Consider the following 26,840-nt stretch of genomic DNA (forward strand, 5'->3'; position numbering starts at 1 on the left):
ACAAATACTCTTCGAATATATCAGAATTAAACTTAGTGAAAATAGATACAGTCGACCCCCCCTATAACACTGTTGATAATTCCGTTTTATATGAAATCCATGTTGTACGAGTCACTTAGATTTTACAAATACGTGAGCCGTTCACAGCCCGGCAAACGTATTTGTAAAATCTAAGTGACTCGTACAACATGGAATTCATATAAAACGGAAAAATCAACAGTGTTATAGGGGGCGACTGTATTAATATTATAAGAACTACAAAGAATTTAATTATAGAATACAGATTTTATAATAATCGCAATATTTGATTTAAAATGAATTTTATGTTTCTTAATTCTATATAAAAATATAGTTTATTTTACGCGAATATATTAGTTTTTGGTGTAGGCCTACATCATTCGTTTAACATCATCAGCTTCTAAATTTCAATAAAAATATACTATATTAAAAACGAAATATTTAAAAAAATAATCTTTATTAATTATTGATAATTTCTAAACATGTCTGCAATAATAAATAAAGCTTGCATTTGGCCGCCAGAATTTTCTAGTTTGACCAGTTTTGCGTCGGCCATTCAACCTCGTTCTCTGCAGGGGCCCTGACGCCACTGGATGCGGATTGAAGAAAGACCAATCAGTTCACAGAAATCTGGTCGGGATCGATATGACGTCATCAGACAACGTGGATTGGATTCGCTTGTAATTTGTGAGTCACATTTATTTATTCATACTCTTTTAAATCTTTTAGAAATTTACATCCGCATCTTCTATTCACATTCTTTCTAAAATTAGAAAGAATATCCAAAAAATATATTGAAAATAATCTTATTTTTACATTTTAATTTTAAAGGTAGGATCTTTTGATTATTAAAATATTTTAATCGAATATATTCACATATTAATAATAGTTCTACCATTTCAAATTTATAGATCTTGACAATGAATGAATATAAGAATCACAATTACTTATTATATCAATATATAAACATTTATCTCAAATATTGTCTGTATTTTTTAAATCATTAATATTATTAATTCATTAACTCAAAACCTTATAACTGAATATTAGACTTTAATTGAATTTCTATTATGTTATATGCAATAATATTTAAAATCTCTCATCAAATCGTTATACTTCTGAAACGTAAAAAAAAAAAATGATTTTAACAGAGCCATTTTTCGGTAGCGTAACAACTAGGACATAGTCTACACATCTTTCACTAAATTGTTTCAATTTAAATTAATAAAATTTTATTAAAATATAGACTGAATATTTTGTTTTTATAAGAAACAAGTTAGCAGTAGTTTTTCTATATCATAGGTTATCTCCGTTACAATAGAAAAATCTATCTTGATGGAGGAATAATAAAAAAATCGATTTTAGCATTTTTCTATTAGTCCTACCCATTTTTAGCCTCTATACAACGCGTGTAAATAACTTAAGATTTACAAGTTAACAGCTGATAATGAGACTTTTTATATGCCTGTACTTACCGCTATGACATCAAATAGGCTAAAAAGAAGAAACGAAAAGAGATGCCTGCATTCTTCCACAATGTTAAGTGCAATAATTTTTTATTGCGAAGCTACTAGGCTTGACACTACAGGCTACACTTTCACATAATTATGTTATAAGAGTACAATATTCATTAATCTTTTTTAACTTTCCATCATTTTTCACATGTAAATGACTAGAGAATTTAAATAAAATTATTTTTGACGTATTAATTTTCTTTTATCCTCTTCAACATATCTATATTCAGTTATTTTCGAATTTAACTAATAATTAATATTTGTCCTTGATTCAATTTGAGAAAAAATATAGCCTATACTTATTTATTTAGATAAAATTTTATAAATGAGAGTAATCTAATTTAGAATGACAAGCACCTACAAAATAAAATGAGATCCCAAGACGATAAAATCAATTTTATATTTTATTTCAGTTTTAGAATAAAATCAAATTAATGTAATTTTAATTCATGTAAATAACGATTTTAAATTCGATTCTAATTTATAAACTTGTTTTATATCGTCTTTTTCAATTAATTTATCTTGTAAAATTCAAGTTATTTAACATTTAACTTGCTTGTATTCTAAACTTACACTATATAAGATTCCAAAATCTTTTTTTAATCACAATTTCCTCACACAAAGTAAAAATCTCTAGTCATATTCATTTGAAAGTCCATATATTTTTATAACACTTTCATAAATAAAAATCAATTAGTTTAATCTAGGCCTATAATAATCTCAGCTTGTTGTATCGCTCAAAAAATATATATGAGATAAATCCTCTCAGCTCAGGCCAGAAAATTAAACAGAACGGGTTAAAAAATGCTGTTATTTAAAATAGAATGTTATAAATTTAAATATTATAATAATAATAAGTCTAATTTTAATTTATAAGCAATGTATTCTATAACTATTAGCCGATTTTCTTAAATTTTGATAATTATGATAAGCTTAACTTTCTTAAAAATCAGATACGGAAAAATTAAAATTAGCATACTGTAATTAAACAGCAGTTTTTTATATAAGAAAAAATTATACCTGGAGGCATAATAGTTTCATAATAATTTACAGATCTAATGTTATAAATGTTAATCATGATAATAAGCTTCTTCATTCACTTAATTCATTCATTAAAATGCAAATATATGGATGTTAGCCTATTCCAGGCATTTATTAAGAAATAAAAACGCAAATGAATTTTATAGAAAAAATAAACATAATTTAAGCTTAATAATTGTCGCTAATTGAATTTATACTACAAAAATCTCGATAAAAAACTTTGCAAGTTTTAGTTTTTCGAAATTTCGGTTCGAAAATTTCATTAGGTTATTGACTATCTATACAATAGCTTAGACCTATTTGAAATTCATAGTTTTAATATATCCAGGCCTAACTAAATTTACAAGTTTTAAACGCTTTAAATATGATGTGGCTAAAAGGAGAATAATTAGTGATAGTTTCTAGATAAAAGCAAAATGGTTTTATACATGCTACAGCAATGCATAGATAATACTGTATAAATTAAGATTTAATCTGAAAACAAATATATAGACTATATATATAAGCCTATATATATTTATTATTATTCATTAAATGAAGTGAACCGTCTACAATTTATTTAAGTTTATTTCTTGTTTTAATTTTCAATTAATTAATATTTTGTAATATATATAGATATACTTGTTGCTTTAGAACTTACAGGTAATCTATAGGCTACTAATGATAACAAAAATTAATCCAATCTAATGTAGACAACTAATATTAAAATAACTTTTGTACAAAATGAAAGAATCAGCATATATTTAAATTTTGAATAAAATTTCATCTTGAAATTTCTAACTTATTCTAAAAACTTGTAATAAATTATTTAAATTAGTAGATCTAAATCTAATTTCATGACGAAAGGCAAAATTAAAACCTTTCTAATTTTCTTGTAGCCTTTGTTTATGCCATAAAATTAACTTGGATAATAACAACAAAATTAATCTAACTTTAAATATTGATTAATTATAAATTTTTTAAATATAAACTTTGATTATTTATTAAGTTCAATTACATTTTTATACTCTTATTTTTTCTATAGATAATATTGTTTGCAGGATTATGAAATGCTCATAAAAATTTATGAAACGAAGCTAATTCATAAAAAAGAAAAGATTATTTCGAGCAAAAGGCAATTCATTTTTAAATTTATTATTACTCATAAATTATTCTAACTTACCAACAAATGAAATAGAGTAGCATTAAAGAAATAAAGCTGAAATAAGTCATTCGTTTTTTCACGTAACTTATAAAAAAAAGTGTAGGAACAAAAACAAATTCATAATTATAAACTGGATCTAGCTTATATTCAATTGAATATAAACATAGTACAGTACAATCGAAACGGATTCAAATAATGCGATGTGAGATAATTATAGGCCATAATTTTATATGTAGGGTTGAAAAATACAATTAAATTTTGTTAGTGTTTGATAAATTTGTAGGCCTACAATTAGAATTAAGCATAATAATATCCACGCGAATATTCTAAAGTTCATAGACAAATAACTTATTTCAACTTTTTATCTTAAATTGTATAACCTATTGTAATCATTTTATATAACTTTCCAATGGGACTAGTTATAAATCTAAATATATACTGCTATACTCTTATAAATTAAAAATAGATCTTTAAATCTTGAACATATAAAATCAAAAATCTTTGGTTATAAAAACTTTAATAATTAGTTAACGTGTTTGATTTGTTTATTAATAACTAAGATTAAGCTTATATTGTTTAAAATTCCTTAAAAAAGACCATTGTAAATGCTATGTAAATAATAAAGATGTTAGTCTTATTTAAAAAATAAATATACTATAAAAAATTAAAATTTTAAGCAAATTTCTATTATCTGTTTCAAAAACTAAACGAGTGCGCGCTTTAAAAAAAAATTGTAAATAATTTTCGAAAAGTATGATCTTAAAATGCTATTATATAATTATTTATTATACACTTCTATATTTGAAAGTAAATTTATTTAGATATTTAAAAAATTTTCCGAGAAAAAAATCACATTTCTTTCCCAAGCTATTTTTATATAAATTATAGCGAGAGAAACACTAATACCTCGGGTAACATGATTGATTGAACATAAAGATAAGGCACAATGAGACACCTGTGTTAGTAGCAGCTTACTATAAAAGTATCTTCGCAGATATCTAGCAATTCATCCGAAACATATTTGATAAGTTTCAATGCATTACACCTAGTTTGGATAAAAGATATTAATTACATTAGATATATTAGAATTAACTGATGCTGTTTAAATTTAATGATATAATTTATAACTAGACCTAAAATGTTTTACACTCAATCTTTCAATAAAAAAATATTTTCTACAATAGACCCAGGAGTAACAGAATAAACTGAAATTTTATATTTTAAAAATATTTCCTATAATTTTATACTTATAAAGGCGTAAGTTTACTAAGGATACATTTGGCAAATTAAAAAAATAAAAAATAAAATTAGTATAGCGTATTAATCTGTTATTTTCAGTTTAAAAGCCAAATAACTGTTTTTAGAATTAATTTTAATGTTGATAGGTAAGTTTTTGTGAAGAAAATCTAATGAATTTAGATTGTTTTTTTAAAATAGGAGAATATAGAAACAAAGATATTTAAATTATCTATAAGTATTGTACAGTACAGTATATAACTCTCTTTAGGCTAATATTTATAATCTATTTTATTTTAATAAATACAGTACTTATAAGTTTGCCTAACAATACTTAATATCTTTTTTCTTTTTCAGAACTAATAGGCTAAAGAAATGCATTCGAGACATGAATCTCCTTATTGTTTTAAACGATTAAAACTAGTTCTATAATATTTTGTTTCTTATTTACTAATAAAAATTTAAAAATAAATTTACAAAAGCATTGCATTTTTTAAAATTTTTTCTTAAATTTCTTATAAATATAAAAGTAAGTAAAATTTGTAAAGAAAAGAAGTAAATATAAAGTTGAATTCATATTACTAATGCAAAAAAAATTATTATATACTTCATTACTATATTTAATAGATGTTTTCATTTAATATAAATTATATACTTAATAAAACTTTTATTTAGCTATAAGTTTTCTAATTTAAAATATATAACCTAACTGTAGTTTAAGCCAAAAAATTAAGTGTGAGAGTTAAAACTACTAAACCTGTGTTCTGATCTTGTGTTTTTATTAATAACAGCATAATATTAAAACGCATCTTTTTGTTTTAATATTTTAATGAATAAAAATTTATCAAAACACATTCAAGTTCCAAATTCATCAACAAATAAGTATTGTAACTAAAAAAACTGATGAAATTAGTTTTAACTTAGAATGAATGAGATGGGAGACGTCTTATGTGTATTAACGATGTCATTCCCATATTTAATAAGATTAATTTAAATAAATTAAAATTACTCTTTTTAATTAAAAAAAACCTAACTTTTATTGCATTAAATAAACTGCATTAGGTAACCAATTGTTTCACTCACAGAAAATCTAAAATGTAAGTTGAAATTTATAATTTTTGGTACTTTATAAAAGAAATAAAAAAAGTTAATCTTTTGTGAAGTTCGTTTTAATACAGAGTCTCTTTATTTGTCAAATTTTATTAGAATATTCACAGCATAAATATCCGTTAAGTCTGATCGAAAATTTATAGTTTTTCGTTTATAAAATTTATAATGAATTTGCTTTTGTAGACGAGCGATCATATTTTACTATCCGACGTTTAACGATTGAAAAAATATATATAAAAGTGATTTTAAAGCACATAAAAATTCTATAGATTTAAGAGATAATATATATATATATATATTTTTCTTAAAAAAAAGTGAAAGATTTAGTTATTGACGTTCTATCTCTATCTTTCGAAATGAAATTTTGTTGGGTTAAAATCACTTTTACAATTTTAATTAAAACTTAATATTAATTTATAATATTAATAAATAGATTTAAGTCTTAAATTATTAAATTGTAACAATAAAATCATTTATAATTTAACAACCTGTAGCTTATTAGATCTACTTTTAATTTCGTTTTAACATTAGCATTTTAAAAAATTTAACGTCAAGTTTAATATTCATATTAAATAAAGTTGTTTTGTTTTCTGAAAATTAAATACTCGTAGTTTCTTATGCTTTTACATAGATATTATGTTGACGCCTGCTAAAAAATGAATTAGATTTATAGATACTACAGACTTAATGTTTTTATATTAAATTTAAAAAATAAGACTCTAGAACAAATTCGAGAACATTTCAATTGTTTATAATACTGAAAATGTGAATATATTAACAATTATAATGTAAAGAAATTGGTGCAGATACTGTAACTTCGCTGATCTAACATCTCTTCTTCAAAATAGAAATTTCATTTGTGTTTTATCGATTTATTTTTATAAGGTACACTATTTAATAAAAAAAAATTATAGGACTCATAAACTGTAAAATTTCATTTGTACTAGTGTCTATAAAAATTTTATTTTAAGTCTTTAAACTATAATCATTAACAAATAAAGAAGATAAAAGCATCTTAATAAATTCTAATTTGAGTCGTGTAATCTTGATACATTATCTCACTATTATTATAAAAAGTGTGTGTAAATGATAAATATATGAATTAGGACTTATACTTTAAAATAATTTGATCATATTTTACCAAATTTTCAAATACATTGCCTTTAGTTATCTCAGCAGCTTATCTAATGAATTCGCTAACTTCTAAGTAGTCTAAGGATAGAAATAAGTTGCAGAAATTATAATTTAAAACCTTACCTTCATGAGTGACTTATAAAAGCGGGGTGACCAACAGAATCGAATGATCGGTCGATGCTGCTTCCTCCGATCCAGCCAGGATCTGAGCAGTCTGTAGCCCGCATGTCTGCACATAGTGTTACAACGTTTCTCCAGTATGCAGAAATTTCTACGAGGGGAGGAGATAGTCGTGATGCCCGGATGTCGAAACGATGAAAGAAAAAAGACAGATGCAGCTTTCACATTGGACTCTAAAGTTTAGGCCCTCTTAAAGTCGTAAGCCTATTAACTTCTCTTGAATAACAGCTTAGGAAATCCAGATGTATTAAATTAGCTACAAGATTGACTTCAACAACTGTTGTTATTTTAGAATGATAAAATTGTACTTCAACTAACTTAGTCTCAATACACGAGATTAACAGGCATGTGAATTAGATCTGGCTTTTGACAATGAAATTTAATGCTTTAGAAACCTGAAACTTCCGACGATTAAGCTAACACAGACAAGTTTTTCTTCTAAGCAATGAAACTGAATCGATAATATAACATTTCTAACAAAATTTGGAATTTCTTTCGATTAAAATTTAAAGGATAGGTCTTTATTACTTTAAAAAGGGGGGGGGTTAACTTTATAATATAGACTAATTAATGTAAACATGAATAGAATTGTTAATTACATTTGTTGCTTATAAACACATTTAACAACGAAATAATTAATTTATTTTTAAATTTTATGTAGATATTTATCTATCGACCGGATCATTTTATGTTCAGCTCCATTCATTCTTTTAATTGGAACTGAGATTCTATTTTGCAAGAGCCGAAACAAGACTCGACGTTTTAAACAGAAGATCTTTCAACAAGCTCTTCACGACAGCAGTTCCTCTTTTGTCGGCTAAATCATGGATGTTGTAGTGGCAATAGCAGTTCGTGGCAGAAAATGTTGACAAGAACGAAGAATGCTCTCAAATGATGCCCTTCATCATGCCATTGGTCTAACTACTATTTCACGTTTGACGATATCAAGATGGTGATTTTATTTTATAAACATTTTCAATGTGATTCCAGATTTCTACTTTAGTTTAAAATTTCTAAAAATAAGAGATTCAATAATAGGTATAATAATTTCGTTCTTTAATACTATTTCTTCAAGGCCGCTTTATATAAGCTATAAAAAAATGTATGTTTTAAATAGTGAATAAAATAATAAATTTAAAGGAAAACATATCTTTGAAATTTAACGGAATAATTTCAGAAAGAATAATTATTTTAATCTGATATTTAAAGTTTTACTACGTAATTTACAGTAGCTTATATGCTAAACTACAGATAAGATATTTATATAAAATATGAATAAGAATAACTATTCTTAAGCTATTTAGATTTTTTACATGTTAATTAAAATTATAATTAATCTTTATTATAGTTTAAGTAAAAATAATGACCTTAATATGTCTGAGTTAAAAAAATATAAATCAATTAAGAATATTAAGTATAGGCCTACAGTAGGCTACATCTTATAAATATGCAAAATTGCAAAACCGTTTTAAATTAGTAATTATATAGTTAAAAATACTTAATTTTATTACCTACGATAGATAAAGTTTTGAATAGATGATATCAAGAAAAATTTCATCTTGTTTCGTTACAATTTATATTAATAGGAAGATAAGTCCTATCTTTCAGATCATTAAAGTTTCTATATCTAAATTAGCACTAATGAATTTTAATACTAAAGACTTATATAAATTATATTTAGAGTAGAAAAAATTAAGATTATTTGATATAATTATTAATATATTGATATTTTTCAATCTAATAAGACTGCATAAAAATCAAGAAAATTTGAAGTGTATTTATATTTATTTTTATCCTAGTTTTTTTAATGTCTCAGCTTATCAGTTAACTGCATTTTAATCAGTTGCAAATCATGTTTATAAAATGAAGTCTAAAACGTCATCGTGTTTCAAACTAAAAAAAAAAAAAAATATTTCCACTTTATTCGTCAATAATGTAAATCATTTCTACTGACAGCAACAGCTACGTTACGATTGACATTAACCTCTTCGATGACATGTTATCACGCAGAAAGCCAGCACAAATCACGACATGCTATCTTGATTCAAAATGATGTTTATCGAATGTTTCATCTAGGAAACATTTGCTTATTGTCTCTAATAGTTTCGATTATTAGATAAGATTTAATAATTTGATAAATCTAAATATTTAAACGTTTTGCCAATTCAACGGGCTTTATGTAGCTCATAACTCGAGTTTAAAACGTTTGAAATTGTTAATAAGTTTAATTGATATTAAAACATTAAGTGGCAACATAAATAACTTTCGAAGCTTAATTTAAATAATAAGAATACGTCCATATTTACTCGTGAAAATGAAAGAATAAATTTGTAAATTTCTTGAAAATGATAGAATAAAATTTCAAATTGTTTCCGAAAGTAAAATGTTAAGAAAAGACAATAGTTAAATTGTAACAAGGGAGTAGCCATTCCAGGTAGGAGGAAACTATCTTTATAATGGCACTCGGTAGCGAATAAGCTGATAAGTTATCGTTTAGATTCCGGTTTTAGTTGATCCGGGAGTATTCGCCTTAGGCCGAATCAATTTCAAGATTCACTTTTTCTAGCTGACGATTAATTTTTTTTATTTTTTATAGGAATATACTTTATACTAGAAAGTAAACTAAATTGTTACAAATAATGCAGCCGATTGATTTTCTTACATAAATATATTCAGAATTAAAGAAGTGCTTTTTGAGCTAAGAATAAATAATACAAATAGATAAAAATTAGGCACATATATAAAAAGTTACTTTTATTTTGAAATTATAAATATTGAAAATATTCTAATATCTGAACAGTGATGCCAGATATTTATATTACAAAGAATTAAAATATTTCATTAATTTAATTAGACAGCTATACGTAAACTAAACCTGTAGCCTATAGGTATAGCTACACTTAGAGGCAATTCATTTTCTGTTTTATTAAATTGGAAATTCATAATATAAACTTAATTAAGTTAAATACTTTTTAAATGTAGATTTTAGTTAAATTTTATTAACTATTTTGAGTTATAATCAGATGATTTGAATCGCGTTAGATGTTCACTGTAGATTTAAAATTTAAACATTATATTTTTGGCAAAATAGTAAATACATTTGAAAGTATTAGTTGAATCTGTTACTTTACTGTTGAATAAAAATTTCAATTATTTTAGCAGTTTTCGTTGTTTCCAAAGGGTTTATTCTAGAATCCAGTCTAACCATATCCCACGCCTAACATGATCTAGGAGCAAGTTGTGAGATACTTTCGTACAATTGCTTGAAATAAAACTTTTGTTGCTAATAAAATCGCTCTTAAACCTCTCTATAGTCAGAACTTATGCTGTGAAGTAGTTACAGCTGATAGACAATTAGTTACAGACCGCTTAACTTTCGTTGATTCTAATCATAACGATGAGCAATTAGTTACAGTGTTTGAAATCAGCAAGGGTCAGCAGGATACATGATGAGAACGCTATATAATCATTCGCAATATAGCAGACTAATATTTATGACTCCTCCTATTCTATGAAAGTAGTTTCTTAAATGACCTATGAAATCAGAACTCTCCCATGGTTATTAATACGAACTTTCTTATTATTGCTGTAACAGGTAGTCTGTAAAATCTGACAATATAAACGCACATTTCATTTCAACTTTATAATTTTAAATTATTCATTTTAAATCATGATTTTATTTATTAAAAATTAACTTTTCAAAAACAACGTTATTCACAACTTAAGCATTACAATCTAACTCTTTTTTTTTTTTACACTGAAAAAGGTTTAAAATGTAGATTTCTAAAGCATAGACCTTTCTATTTAAAAAATCTTTTCAGAATCCATATATTTATTTACAAAATTATTTAAATTTTATTATTTTAAACAATAATCATATAAGCTGTTGATGAAAAAATAATTTAACTTTATAATAATATTAGCGCTATTTTATGTCAACGAAACTTTATATCTTTGATGAAAATTAATTGCAAAATGATTAAAACAATTAATATAAAAATGTTAATTTTATATGTTTGTAACTGTATAAGAATAAGAAAAATAGGCATCGACCACATTAACTTAAATAGCTACAGATTTTAATGACATACAAAGTTTTATTTAAAATAATACCTTATTAATATGTAAATTTTTCGACTATAAATTCGACTTTCATCTATTATCAGGACTTATTATACTGGTTTTACAGATAATATTACAAAGATTAACAGAAAACAATTTTTATTTTATTTCGTATACCTAAAATAAAAATTGTTTTCTGTTAATCTTTGTAATATTATCTGTAAAACCAGTATAATAAGTCCTGATAATAGATGAAAGTCGAATTTATAGTCGAAAAATTTACATATTAATAAGGAAAAAAGGACATTGAGACAATTTAATTAAAATAATACCTTTTCATCTTTCATTTTTTCATGAATTCCAAATTCATAAATTTAATATAATATTTTCTAAACTGAAAATAACTTTCAAAATTTGTAGTCTGACATAATCTATTTGATATAATTAAGATATAAGCCTACTGTAATACAAATTGTTATCTTTCTTCTTGGCTTATGTGCTTGTATGTTCTGAATTATAGCCTATATATGCTTGTAACTTATGTGCTTATCTGCTTATATATGTTTGAACTGTAAAAACATAGTCAAATATAAAAACCACATTTTCCCTGTCATTTTCATAATTTATAAGTAAAGTTTGAAATAAAAGGTTTTTCAAAAGTTTCATTCAAAAACAATAGTAATCTGTTTAAGACCTTACTGTATTTAAATATTTAATTGTTTATGCTGAGATCAACCGATTCCGGGATCTAGCCTAATTAAAACTGAAGTATTATCTTTTAAATTATAACTCAGAATGTAAATTTAAGTCATTTCGGCTTTAAGCAATGACATTTGTTTAATTTAAAAAACATATTTATTATTAGAGTTTATTTTTTATTTATAAATTAAACTATCTATCATCGCGATAGATCTTAGCCCTAAAATAACAAATAAAGCCTATTATGTATTAAGAATACAATACTATATTTAATTAAAAATATTAATACAGTGTAAACAATTAGAAGCCATGTGCCTAATTTTTTACACTGATAGCGTAATAATAGACATGTAATCTAAAATAAGCTTTAATTTACGTTTAATAAATTTTTATATAAATATCAATTATTATTTAGTGTTATATTTCAAATAGAAAATAAATACATTATATTTTTCTTTTATTTCAGTTAATTTAACACGTTTATAAAAGTATCATTAAATATTGGATAATTTTATTCACTACTCAGCAGAAAATGTATTTAAATATTTTTCATTTTTTATATTTGACTAATATTATTTAAATCTTGTGCTTAATATAAATCCTGAGATCAACGAAGGATCATAAATTTTTTCTTTTTATTCTTTATAAATAGGAAATATGCAGTGAATCCGCGACTGAAAAGAGAGAACGTTATTGGCTATTCAAACTACCAATCAATGCGTCCTGAAGAGCTATTGGATGATGCTTGTTAACTCCGCCTGTTTTTCCACTCTAAGCTCTCCAGGCTGAACAGTTTCAGTTTGACGATGATTCGAAGAGTGTTGTCTTTCTTTCCATTTCAAATACAAGTCTACTGATTATTTTAAATATATTTTTAAAATCATCATTTCCAATTCTTGCTAACTGATTTATTCAGGTACTTGTGTAAAAATTAGCATTTTTTAATTCGTGTTTCACAAAATTTCAAAACTGCGTATGAATCCATTTGTAAATTAATTGATCGATATTAATGAATAGATATGAAATAAATTAAAATAAATTCATTATTAAAAACTGTTTCCTTTCAATTAAATATTAAACTCCAATCATTTAATATATATAGCCTATAATTAAACTAATTTTGTTTCTAATAATCCAATTGATCTGATAGCCTATATATTTGAGATCTTGATCTTTCTCAATGATCAAGCAATCATTTATTCATTAAGTTGTTATATTATATTAATAAAGAAACGTTTAATCTTTTGGTCAAATTACTTAGTCTAATGAATCAGTTTTCATTGGTTCATTAGACGTTTTCAAAATAAATATATGGTTCAATTTTTTGACAAAAATGGATTAGGCTTACGCATACATGAGATCACTTTAACTTTTAATGGTTTTATTCCGGTATTCTTATGCTTGTTAGGAAAATAATCTAAGAGAAATTAGATTATTAGCTAGTAATCTTAGCAAAATAATCTTGCACAGTTAATTTTAGGATAGGCCTAAACAGAATCAATATTTTATTAGGCTTACTTCTTTTACGGTTTGATTCTCAAGCTAATTTTTCTATCATAATCTTATAGATTAATGAAATTTGGATATTTAAGATAAGTTTATTTCCTTTTTCTAAAAAGTTAGACTACAAAAATTATAACTAATTAGTTCATAGATTTTTAATAGAGTAACAAATCTACTTTATGTAAGCCTAAAATTTTTAGAGTTACATTTAAGTTTGACATCTAAATTTGAAGTTTAGATTTGTAAATTACTTTATAAAAATATTATTAAATTCAGGCTAATGTGTAATTTGAATGTATGTAGATTATTAAAAATCATTTAATCGAATAGAATTTTATTACAAATAGATGATAGTGCCAGATATATAACTTACATAAACTTTTAGGAATATATACAGTAGGTTACTATTAGGATTGTTAGTCTATTTCTGTTTTTTAATTATTTTAAAATTAAAAAATATCATTTAGATGTGCTTTATTTCATCTGTCGTAATTTATGTCACAACAATTTTTTTTATAATGTACAATTTTAAAAATCTACAATGAAATTACAGATTAAAATAAAAACATTAGGTCTACATATTTAAAAAATTAATATTTAGATTTCTTCCCTCTAATATAATTTATATGTCAATTATAAACTGTTTTAAGACTACTTAAATTTTCCCTAAATTTTATGCTNTTGTAACAATAAAATCATTTATAATTTAACAACCTGTAGCTTATTAGATCTACTTTTAATTTCGTTTTAACATTAGCATTTTAAAAAATTTAACGTCAAGTTTAATATTCATATTAAATAAAGTTGTTTTGTTTTCTGAAAATTAAATACTCGTAGTTTCTTATGCTTTTACATAGATATTATGTTGACGCCTGCTAAAAAATGAATTAGATTTATAGATACTACAGACTTAATGTTTTTATATTAAATTTAAAAAATAAGACTCTAGAACAAATTCGAGAACATTTCAATTGTTTATAATACTGAAAATGTGAATATATTAACAATTATAATGTAAAGAAATTGGTGCAGATACTGTAACTTCGCTGATCTAACATCTCTTCTTCAAAATAGAAATTTCATTTGTGTTTTATCGATTTATTTTTATAAGGTACACTATTTAATAAAAAAAAATTATAGGACTCATAAACTGTAAAATTTCATTTGTACTAGTGTCTATAAAAATTTTATTTTAAGTCTTTAAACTATAATCATTAACAAATAAAGAAGATAAAAGCATCTTAATAAATTCTAATTTGAGTCGTGTAATCTTGATACATTATCTCACTATTATTATAAAAAGTGTGTGTAAATGATAAATATATGAATTAGGACTTATACTTTAAAATAATTTGATCATATTTTACCAAATTTTCAAATACATTGCCTTTAGTTATCTCAGCAGCTTATCTAATGAATTCGCTAACTTCTAAGTAGTCTAAGGATAGAAATAAGTTGCAGAAATTATAATTTAAAACCTTACCTTCATGAGTGACTTATAAAAGCGGGGTGACCAACAGAATCGAATGATCGGTCGATGCTGCTTCCTCCGATCCAGCCAGGATCTGAGCAGTCTGTAGCCCGCATGTCTGCACATAGTGTTACAACGTTTCTCCAGTATGCAGAAATTTCTACGAGGGGAGGAGATAGTCGTGATGCCCGGATGTCGAAACGATGAAAGAAAAAAGACAGATGCAGCTTTCACATTGGACTCTAAAGTTTAGGCCCTCTTAAAGTCGTAAGCCTATTAACTTCTCTTGAATAACAGCTTAGGAAATCCAGATGTATTAAATTAGCTACAAGATTGACTTCAACAACTGTTGTTATTTTAGAATGATAAAATTGTACTTCAACTAACTTAGTCTCAATACACGAGATTAACAGGCATGTGAATTAGATCTGGCTTTTGACAATGAAATTTAATGCTTTAGAAACCTGAAACTTCCGACGATTAAGCTAACACAGACAAGTTTTTCTTCTAAGCAATGAAACTGAATCGATAATATAACATTTCTAACAAAATTTGGAATTTCTTTCGATTAAAATTTAAAGGATAGGTCTTTATTACTTTAAAAAGGGGGGGGGTTAACTTTATAATATAGACTAATTAATGTAAACATGAATAGAATTGTTAATTACATTTGTTGCTTATAAACACATTTAACAACGAAATAATTAATTTATTTTTAAATTTTATGTAGATATTTATCTATCGACCGGATCATTTTATGTTCAGCTCCATTCATTCTTTTAATTGGAACTGAGATTCTATTTTGCAAGAGCCGAAACAAGACTCGACGTTTTAAACAGAAGATCTTTCAACAAGCTCTTCACGACAGCAGTTCCTCTTTTGTCGGCTAAATCATGGATGTTGTAGTGGCAATAGCAGTTCGTGGCAGAAAATGTTGACAAGAACGAAGAATGCTCTCAAATGATGCCCTTCATCATGCCATTGGTCTAACTACTATTTCACGTTTGACGATATCAAGATGGTGATTTTATTTTATAAACATTTTCAATGTGATTCCAGATTTCTACTTTAGTTTAAAATTTCTAAAAATAAGAGATTCAATAATAGGTATAATAATTTCGTTCTTTAATACTATTTCTTCAAGGCCGCTTTATATAAGCTATAAAAAAATGTATGTTTTAAATAGTGAATAAAATAATAAATTTAAAGGAAAACATATCTTTGAAATTTAACGGAATAATTTCAGAAAGAATAATTATTTTAATCTGATATTTAAAGTTTTACTACGTAATTTACAGTAGCTTATATGCTAAACTACAGATAAGATATTTATATAAAATATGAATAAGAATAACTATTCTTAAGCTATTTAGATTTTTTACATGTTAATTAAAATTATAATTAATCTTTATTATAGTTTAAGTAAAAATAATGACCTTAATATGTCTGAGTTAAAAAAATATAAATCAATTAAGAATATTAAGTATAGGCCTACAGTAGGCTACATCTTATAAATATGCAAAATTGCAAAACCGTTTTAAATTAGTAATTATATAGTTAAAAATACTTAATTTTATTACCTACGATAGATAAAGTTTTGAATAGATGATATCAAGAAAAATTTCATCTTGTTTCGTTACAATTTATATTAATAGGAAGATAAGTCCTATCTTTCAGATCATTAAAGTTTCTATATCTAAATTAGCACTAATGAATTTTAATACTAAAGACTTATATAAATTATATTTAGAGTAGAAAAAATTAAGATTATTTGATATAATTATTAATATATTGATATTTTTCAATCTAATAAGACTGCATAAAAATCAAGAAAATTTGAAGTGTATTTATATTTATTTTTATCCTAGTTTTTTTAATGTCTCAGCTTATCAGTTAACTGCATTTTAATCAGTTGCAAATCATGTTTATAAAATGAAGTCTAAAACGTCATCGTGTTTCAAACTAAAAAAAAAAAAAAATATTTCCACTTTATTCGTCAATAATGTAAATCATTTCTACTGACAGCAACAGCTACGTTACGATTGACATTAACCTCTTCGATGACATGTTATCACGCAGAAAGCCAGCACAAATCACGACATGCTATCTTGATTCAAAATGATGTTTATCGAATGTTTCATCTAGGAAACATTTGCTTATTGTCTCTAATAGTTTCGATTATTAGATAAGATTTAATAATTTGATAAATCTAAATATTTAAACGTTTTGCCAATTCAACGGGCTTTATGTAGCTCATAACTCGAGTTTAAAACGTTTGAAATTGTTAATAAGTTTAATTGATATTAAAACATTAAGTGGCAACATAAATAACTTTCGAAGCTTAATTTAAATAATAAGAATACGTCCATATTTACTCGTGAAAATGAAAGAATAAATTTGTAAATTTCTTGAAAATGATAGAATAAAATTTCAAATTGTTTCCGAAAGTAAAATGTTAAGAAAAGACAATAGTTAAATTGTAACAAGGGAGTAGCCATTCCAGGTAGGAGGAAACTATCTTTATAATGGCACTCGGTAGCGAATAAGCTGATAAGTTATCGTTTAGATTCCGGTTTTAGTTGATCCGGGAGTATTCGCCTTAGGCCGAATCAATTTCAAGATTCACTTTTTCTAGCTGACGATTAATTTTTTTTATTTTTTATAGGAATATACTTTATACTAGAAAGTAAACTAAATTGTTACAAATAATGCAGCCGATTGATTTTCTTACATAAATATATTCAGAATTAAAGAAGTGCTTTTTGAGCTAAGAATAAATAATACAAATAGATAAAAATTAGGCACATATATAAAAAGTTACTTTTATTTTGAAATTATAAATATTGAAAATATTCTAATATCTGAACAGTGATGCCAGATATTTATATTACAAAGAATTAAAATATTTCATTAATTTAATTAGACAGCTATACGTAAACTAAACCTGTAGCCTATAGGTATAGCTACACTTAGAGGCAATTCATTTTCTGTTTTATTAAATTGGAAATTCATAATATAAACTTAATTAAGTTAAATACTTTTTAAATGTAGATTTTAGTTAAATTTTATTAACTATTTTGAGTTATAATCAGATGATTTGAATCGCGTTAGATGTTCACTGTAGATTTAAAATTTAAACATTATATTTTTGGCAAAATAGTAAATACATTTGAAAGTATTAGTTGAATCTGTTACTTTACTGTTGAATAAAAATTTCAATTATTTTAGCAGTTTTCGTTGTTTCCAAAGGGTTTATTCTAGAATCCAGTCTAACCATATCCCACGCCTAACATGATCTAGGAGCAAGTTGTGAGATACTTTCGTACAATTGCTTGAAATAAAACTTTTGTTGCTAATAAAATCGCTCTTAAACCTCTCTATAGTCAGAACTTATGCTGTGAAGTAGTTACAGCTGATAGACAATTAGTTACAGACCGCTTAACTTTCGTTGATTCTAATCATAACGATGAGCAATTAGTTACAGTGTTTGAAATCAGCAAGGGTCAGCAGGATACATGATGAGAACGCTATATAATCATTCGCAATATAGCAGACTAATATTTATGACTCCTCCTATTCTATGAAAGTAGTTTCTTAAATGACCTATGAAATCAGAACTCTCCCATGGTTATTAATACGAACTTTCTTATTATTGCTGTAACAGGTAGTCTGTAAAATCTGACAATATAAACGCACATTTCATTTCAACTTTATAATTTTAAATTATTCATTTTAAATCATGATTTTATTTATTAAAAATTAACTTTTCAAAAACAACGTTATTCACAACTTAAGCATTACAATCTAACTCTTTTTTTTTTTTACACTGAAAAAGGTTTAAAATGTAGATTTCTAAAGCATAGACCTTTCTATTTAAAAAATCTTTTCAGAATCCATATATTTATTTACAAAATTATTTAAATTTTATTATTTTAAACAATAATCATATAAGCTGTTGATGAAAAAATAATTTAACTTTATAATAATATTAGCGCTATTTTATGTCAACGAAACTTTATATCTTTGATGAAAATTAATTGCAAAATGATTAAAACAATTAATATAAAAATGTTAATTTTATATGTTTGTAACTGTATAAGAATAAGAAAAATAGGCATCGACCACATTAACTTAAATAGCTACAGATTTTAATGACATACAAAGTTTTATTTAAAATAATACCTTATTAATATGTAAATTTTTCGACTATAAATTCGACTTTCATCTATTATCAGGACTTATTATACTGGTTTTACAGATAATATTACAAAGATTAACAGAAAACAATTTTTATTTTATTTCGTATACCTAAAATAAAAATTGTTTTCTGTTAATCTTTGTAATATTATCTGTAAAACCAGTATAATAAGTCCTGATAATAGATGAAAGTCGAATTTATAGTCGAAAAATTTACATATTAATAAGGAAAAAAGGACATTGAGACAATTTAATTAAAATAATACCTTTTCATCTTTCATTTTTTCATGAATTCCAAATTCATAAATTTAATATAATATTTTCTAAACTGAAAATAACTTTCAAAATTTGTAGTCTGACATAATCTATTTGATATAATTAAGATATAAGCCTACTGTAATACAAATTGTTATCTTTCTTCTTGGCTTATGTGCTTGTATGTTCTGAATTATAGCCTATATATGCTTGTAACTTATGTGCTTATCTGCTTATATATGTTTGAACTGTAAAAACATAGTCAAATATAAAAACCACATTTTCCCTGTCATTTTCATAATTTATAAGTAAAGTTTGAAATAAAAGGTTTTTCAAAAGTTTCATTCAAAAACAATAGTAATCTGTTTAAGACCTTACTGTATTTAAATATTTAATTGTTTATGCTGAGATCAACCGATTCCGGGATCTAGCCTAATTAAAACTGAAGTATTATCTTTTAAATTATAACTCAGAATGTAAATTTAAGTCATTTCGGCTTTAAGCAATGACATTTGTTTAATTTAAAAAACATATTTATTATTAGAGTTTATTTTTTATTTATAAATTAAACTATCTATCATCGCGATAGATCTTAGCCCTAAAATAACAAATAAAGCCTATTATGTATTAAGAATACAATACTATATTTAATTAAAAATATTAATACAGTGTAAACAATTAGAAGCCATGTGCCTAATTTTTTACACTGATAGCGTAATAATAGACATGTAATCTAAAATAAGCTTTAATTTACGTTTAATAAATTTTTATATAAATATCAATTATTATTTAGTGTTATATTTCAAATAGAAAATAAATACATTATATTTTTCTTTTATTTCAGTTAATTTAACACGTTTATAAAAGTATCATTAAATATTGGATAATTTTATTCACTACTCAGCAGAAAATGTATTTAAATATTTTTCATTTTTTATATTTGACTAATATTATTTAAATCTTGTGCTTAATATAAATCCTGAGATCAACGAAGGATCATAAATTTTTTCTTTTTATTCTTTATAAATAGGAAATATGCAGTGAATCCGCGACTGAAAAGAGAGAACGTTATTGGCTATTCAAACTACCAATCAATGCGTCCTGAAGAGCTATTGGATGATGCTTGTTAACTCCGCCTGTTTTTCCACTCTAAGCTCTCCAGGCTGAACAGTTTCAGTTTGACGATGATTCGAAGAGTGTTGTCTTTCTTTCCATTTCAAATACAAGTCTACTGATTATTTTAAATATATTTTTAAAATCATCATTTCCAATTCTTGCTAACTGATTTATTCAGGTACTTGTGTAAAAATTAGCATTTTTTAATTCGTGTTTCACAAAATTTCAAAACTGCGTATGAATCCATTTGTAAATTAATTGATCGATATTAATGAATAGATATGAAATAAATTAAAATAAATTCATTATTAAAAACTGTTTCCTTTCAATTAAATATTAAACTCCAATCATTTAATATATATAGCCTATAATTAAACTAATTTTGTTTCTAATAATCCAATTGATCTGATAGCCTATATATTTGAGATCTTGATCTTTCTCAATGATCAAGCAATCATTTATTCATTAAGTTGTTATATTATATTAATAAAGAAACGTTTAATCTTTTGGTCAAATTACTTAGTCTAATGAATCAGTTTTCATTGGTTCATTAGACGTTTTCAAAATAAATATATGGTTCAATTTTTTGACAAAAATGGATTAGGCTTACGCATACATGAGATCACTTTAACTTTTAATGGTTTTATTCCGGTATTCTTATGCTTGTTAGGAAAATAATCTAAGAGAAATTAGATTATTAGCTAGTAATCTTAGCAAAATAATCTTGCACAGTTAATTTTAGGATAGGCCTAAACAGAATCAATATTTTATTAGGCTTACTTCTTTTACGGTTTGATTCTCAAGCTAATTTTTCTATCATAATCTTATAGATTAATGAAATTTGGATATTTAAGATAAGTTTATTTCCTTTTTCTAAAAAGTTAGACTACAAAAATTATAACTAATTAGTTCATAGATTTTTAATAGAGTAACAAATCTACTTTATGTAAGCCTAAAATTTTTAGAGTTACATTTAAGTTTGACATCTAAATTTGAAGTTTAGATTTGTAAATTACTTTATAAAAATATTATTAAATTCAGGCTAATGTGTAATTTGAATGTATGTAGATTATTAAAAATCATTTAATCGAATAGAATTTTATTACAAATAGATGATAGTGCCAGATATATAACTTACATAAACTTTTAGGAATATATACAGTAGGTTACTATTAGGATTGTTAGTCTATTTCTGTTTTTTAATTATTTTAAAATTAAAAAATATCATTTAGATGTGCTTTATTTCATCTGTCGTAATTTATGTCACAACAATTTTTTTTATAATGTACAATTTTAAAAATCTACAATGAAATTACAGATTAAAATAAAAACATTAGGTCTACATATTTAAAAAATTAATATTTAGATTTCTTCCCTCTAATATAATTTATATGTCAATTATAAACTGTTTTAAGACTACTTAAATTTTCCCTAAATTTTATGCTGCCTGACCGTTTAGAAATATCCAAATTTTGCTGAGACGACAACTAATTCAGAAAGAGTATCGAAGATATTACAGTCGCCTCAACGAAAACAATCGGGTTTTGCGCTCCTTCATCACATAAAACACGGAGGACATAAAACGTAGACGAGTTAACGAGATTTTGTCCCCTTGTGCTTCGATATGCTATAGATAGGACCGGAAGACATCGAATAGCAAAGACTCGACTGTAAGAGATAGGCGAAGAGAAGACACAAGACCCATAAATCAACTCAACTGATAACAATCACTGAGGGAGATTCATGAAATATGTATGTTAACTTCAAAGTTTCTACAAATTCTATTTATCTTCATCCAAAGAAATCTTCACCCTGCTTATATAGTCTATAAGCTTACGATGCAATCTCGTCGTCAACTAAGCCACTAAAGGAACAAATCAATTTTCTCTAAAACGCGTATATTTAGCATTTGTGCCTTAAGACTTTTATTTCAGTGAATTTAAATTATATTATTCAAACAAAAATTAAGTTACAGAAATATATAAAGAAATTATTTATAGGCCTATAAATATTTTCTTTTTTTACTAGAAAAATTTACTTTGAATTATTAACATATTCCTGCACAAACCTATAAACTCTTGTATAATTTTGTATTTGTAATTTCAATTAATTTTATACTTTAATTTCAACAGATTTTATATAAATATATGATTGATAATTCTAAAAGTAATCCTGAAAATTCTATATTATAGCATTTTCTGTGTAGGCCTGTGCGTAAATTTTCATATAAAAAATGTTCTAGTTTCTATTAGGATAAGCCAGGACTTAAATTCGATTTTTTTAAAACTTCCTTAAACCATAAAAATTTATGAAAAACTTATAGGTTCATAAAACAATCATATCTCCTTATATATATATATTTTGTTCATAAGCCTAAATTTATAGGCCTCTTTTTTTCCTCTAATGTTACACCAATATCTCATTTTAGCATCATCAACTTTCATTATTTAAGAAAATTTGCTGTATAATAAACCGAATAACTAGTTTTAAATATAAACTATTCATTTTTAGTAAACGTTAATACAAATTTCAGATAGGCAACTGTATTCGAATTTTCGGAAAATCCAACTTATTAGACTAAATAATAATAAATATTATTTAGATTTTTAGTAATTTTAAATATTTTTTTTATAAATTTTGGTTTATTGTAAGACACAAACCCACGCTATCTTTTTTAACCAAATAAAAATATTTCAAACACAAATTTAATTCTTACAATTGAATAAACAAACACTTCTTGAAACGAATACGAACGTTAAGCATCTAAACAAATAAATTAGATAAAAATCTATGTCTAGTTAAGTTTCTAAATGCAAATTTTATTTAAAATTCATTGTAATTAGGAAGTTTGTTCTAGGCCTAGATCTATAAGTTAACGACTCTATTACAATTCATATTTATTTTCCTAAAGGCTGAGGAAAATGCACATTAATTAAAAACGGGAAACAGCACCAATTACAGCAGATCTTAATCAAATTAATGGAACTGATAAGTCTACTTGTGGATTAAATGAGCATAAATGAAAGACGGAATTAACAATTAGCGTCATGTTCTGTCATCAAAGATAAACTTATCCAATAGATTATCAGCTTTTGAAAACATCTAATGATAGTTCTTAAACCTTGGATTTTTACTAGAGAAAACCGAAATGGCTCTAATTAGAAGTAAAAAAGTTAAGTTAATAGGCTACTTGGTATTTAATTCAAGCAAAACGAAGAGTCGGCTTTAATTTAGATTTAATTAAAAAACATTATTGTTTTTTAGAATAAAAATCTCCTTTCTTTAAAATTATCTTTTTACATTTAAAAACAAAAATCTAATTAAATTTTTTGAATTTTTCTTAAGATAGCATATAAAACATCATCATTATTATTAACCTCATTTCTAAACATACAAAAACATTAATTGTTTTATTTTATAAAAAGAAGAATTAATGTAGATTATTAGCATATTAACTTACAATTATAACAAAAATATCGTACGTTCTGTAAACAAATCTCTTAATAGATATGAAAGCTTATAGGTTAACTTATATGAATCCTATAGAGTATAGACCGATTTAAAAATATAACTTTTAAATTAGAACTAGCATAATTTAAATTATGCTAGTTCTTTTTAATTTTAGGATTGCAAGATAACTTAGTTAACTAAATTTAGGCCTATTTAATATAGCTTCATTATTATTACCGGTGTATTTAGGCCTATTTATACTCATGGAATTATGAGAAAAAGTTTAGAATTAGTCAGAATAATAAATGTATTTATTATTTAGCACATATGAATACAATTAAACAAAATTTTGTGTAACTTATTTCTTAAAAAATGAGAACTGAAAATCTTATCCTAAAATGAGCCTTTAGGCAAAGCTTCGAAAATCATATATCGCTTGAGATCTATAGCTAAATGACTGGGATTTCATAATAAGTTCTAAATATAAATCTTAAACAATGTAAATTTCTAAATTAAAAACCTTTATTCTCGTAATTCTGAAATTTTCTTGAAGAATGTAGCTTTTTTCTATCTTTATTTGGATTGTTTGCATTTGGCCTACTGTAAAACAATTTTACTAAAAATAAGCTAACTTATAATCCATAATTTACTCATAATAAAAGGTTCTAGTGGCGCAATTCCAAACAATTAATAATCTTATAAACTCTACGTAGTAGACCTCTTAGTAGGCCTACTTAATTTGTGATTAGATATTAAAAAATGTCTAATATTTAATAAATTGAAAATAAAATTTTAAACATATCAAAAATCTATAAATTAAGAGTGAATAGCGAAATAAAAGAATAAAATTTTAATGTATTAAGTAAAGTATTTCACTTGTTAAAATTTTGTCTTAGATCTTAAGTTGTAAAAGTGCCATTTTTAAGCTTTTGGATCCATAGTAAAGACAAACGACATCCTATAACTATGAACCGTTTTAAAGATCTTTGTTTAGAATCCAATGTCTAAATCGTAATTGAAAATGGTCTTACATGAATGGATGAAGTTCCGAGAAGAGTCGGATACGGGCGGTTCTTAGTCGGTATGTCACGCCAAAAGACCGGAATTGAGACATTAGCATGATGACCGTCTGAGAAATGTTAGGGTGAGTTAACGCAATACGATTTTTTTACCCTGCAGGTGATTACTAATTGCTTCAGTAAGTTTAGATAGGCTGTTTGTTTACGTTCCATGCGAATCAATCTTTTTCGTTGTTTAGTGTTTGTTTTGTTCTTATTTCAGATAATTAATTAGATTTTATCTGAATAATATGTTACCTGTAAAAACACGATATATATTTAAGAATAGATTGTAAAGAGAGAAGTACTACAACGTGATTAAGGTATGAAAACTGACATTTCAAGTCATGTTAACAATTAAAATTTTGCCAATAAGCTAACATAGATGAAAACTATAGGCCTTAAAAATAGTAATAGAAATCTTATAGATATTAACTTTAAGACTTAGGCCTATAAAAAGTTATGGAGGCAGTATCTGTTATTAACAATATTGTTTGGAAGATGTGCTATGTGCGCGTGTTAAGATAATCACCTCATTCCTAACTACTTTAAATTAATTACTTTTGTCTTATAGTTTATAGATTTATAATTATTATAAACTTATATCTATTATTTCTTGTTATTTAATCATGATATCAGTAATAAAATGCTCTAATTATCATATCGATATAATAATTAATTAGGATATTTGTGCCTATGCTATTTTATAAGCCTAAATAATGCTCTAATACTTTTTAATTTTCGCATAGTAATAATAAATTCATTATTGTGATTCATTTCATGATAGGCCTATAGGAAATTTTTTTTTGTATTATTTTCTAAATAAAATTTAGTCACTAGGCCTACATCTCATGAACTTATAATTCCTAAATTGATTTCATAATAAATAAATAATATTCGGTAGAAGAGTTGATATAAGTTTACTTACGTTAAGTTTTGAGAAGAAAATACACAAATTTTCACTGTTTCTACCAGCATCTTACTTAGTAAACTTTAATTTTAAAAATACACTTGTAACAATTTATCAAAGTTAATGATATAATCTTTTCCTTATCAAAAGAAAGAAAGTAAATATTATAATTTTTTAAAAATTTCTATAATTCATTATTTATTTCTTTATTAGTATCTGATCNATTCCGGTATTCTTATGCTTGTTAGGAAAATAATCTAAGAGAAATTAGATTATTAGCTAGTAATCTTAGCAAAATAATCTTGCACAGTTAATTTTAGGAGTTAAATACTTTTTAAATGTAGATTTTAGTTAAATTTTATTAACTATTTTGAGTTATAATCAGATGATTTGAATCGCGTTAGATGTTCACTGTAGATTTAAAATTTAAACATTATATTTTTGGCAAAATAGTAAATACATTTGAAAGTATTAGTTGAATCTGTTACTTTACTGTTGAATAAAAATTTCAATTATTTTAGCAGTTTTCGTTGTTTCCAAAGGGTTTATTCTAGAATCCAGTCTAACCATATCCCACGCCTAACATGATCTAGGAGCAAGTTGTGAGATACTTTCGTACAATTGCTTGAAATAAAACTTTTGTTGCTAATAAAATCGCTCTTAAACCTCTCTATAGTCAGAACTTATGCTGTGAAGTAGTTACAGCTGATAGACAATTAGTTACAGACCGCTTAACTTTCGT

The 26,840-nt window shown here is 24.8% G+C and overlaps 1 protein-coding gene across 2 annotated transcripts in view; it reads right to left on the bottom strand.

The window, feature by feature from the left end:
• The window catches only part of LOC111623152 (homeobox protein Hox-D9-like), a 150,701-nt gene that overhangs the window by 28,450 nt on the left and 95,411 nt on the right, over positions 1-26,840 (bottom strand). Inside the window, exon 1 of one of the 2 annotated variants that reach the window (XM_023365636.1) lies at positions 7,321-7,341. The exons of the other annotated variant lie outside the window; for it this stretch is intronic. The gene's annotated coding sequence lies outside the window, so the exon portion shown is untranslated. Of the gene's footprint in view, positions 1-7,320; positions 7,342-26,840 lie in introns of those variants that run through there. 2 annotated transcript variants of the gene reach the window in all.

This window comes from Centruroides sculpturatus, unplaced genomic scaffold (assembly GCF_000671375.1).
Source record: "Centruroides sculpturatus isolate CEXI.00-Female unplaced genomic scaffold, Cexi_2.0 scaffold144, whole genome shotgun sequence".
In the NCBI taxonomy this organism is placed as follows: domain Eukaryota; kingdom Metazoa; phylum Arthropoda; class Arachnida; order Scorpiones; family Buthidae; genus Centruroides; species Centruroides sculpturatus.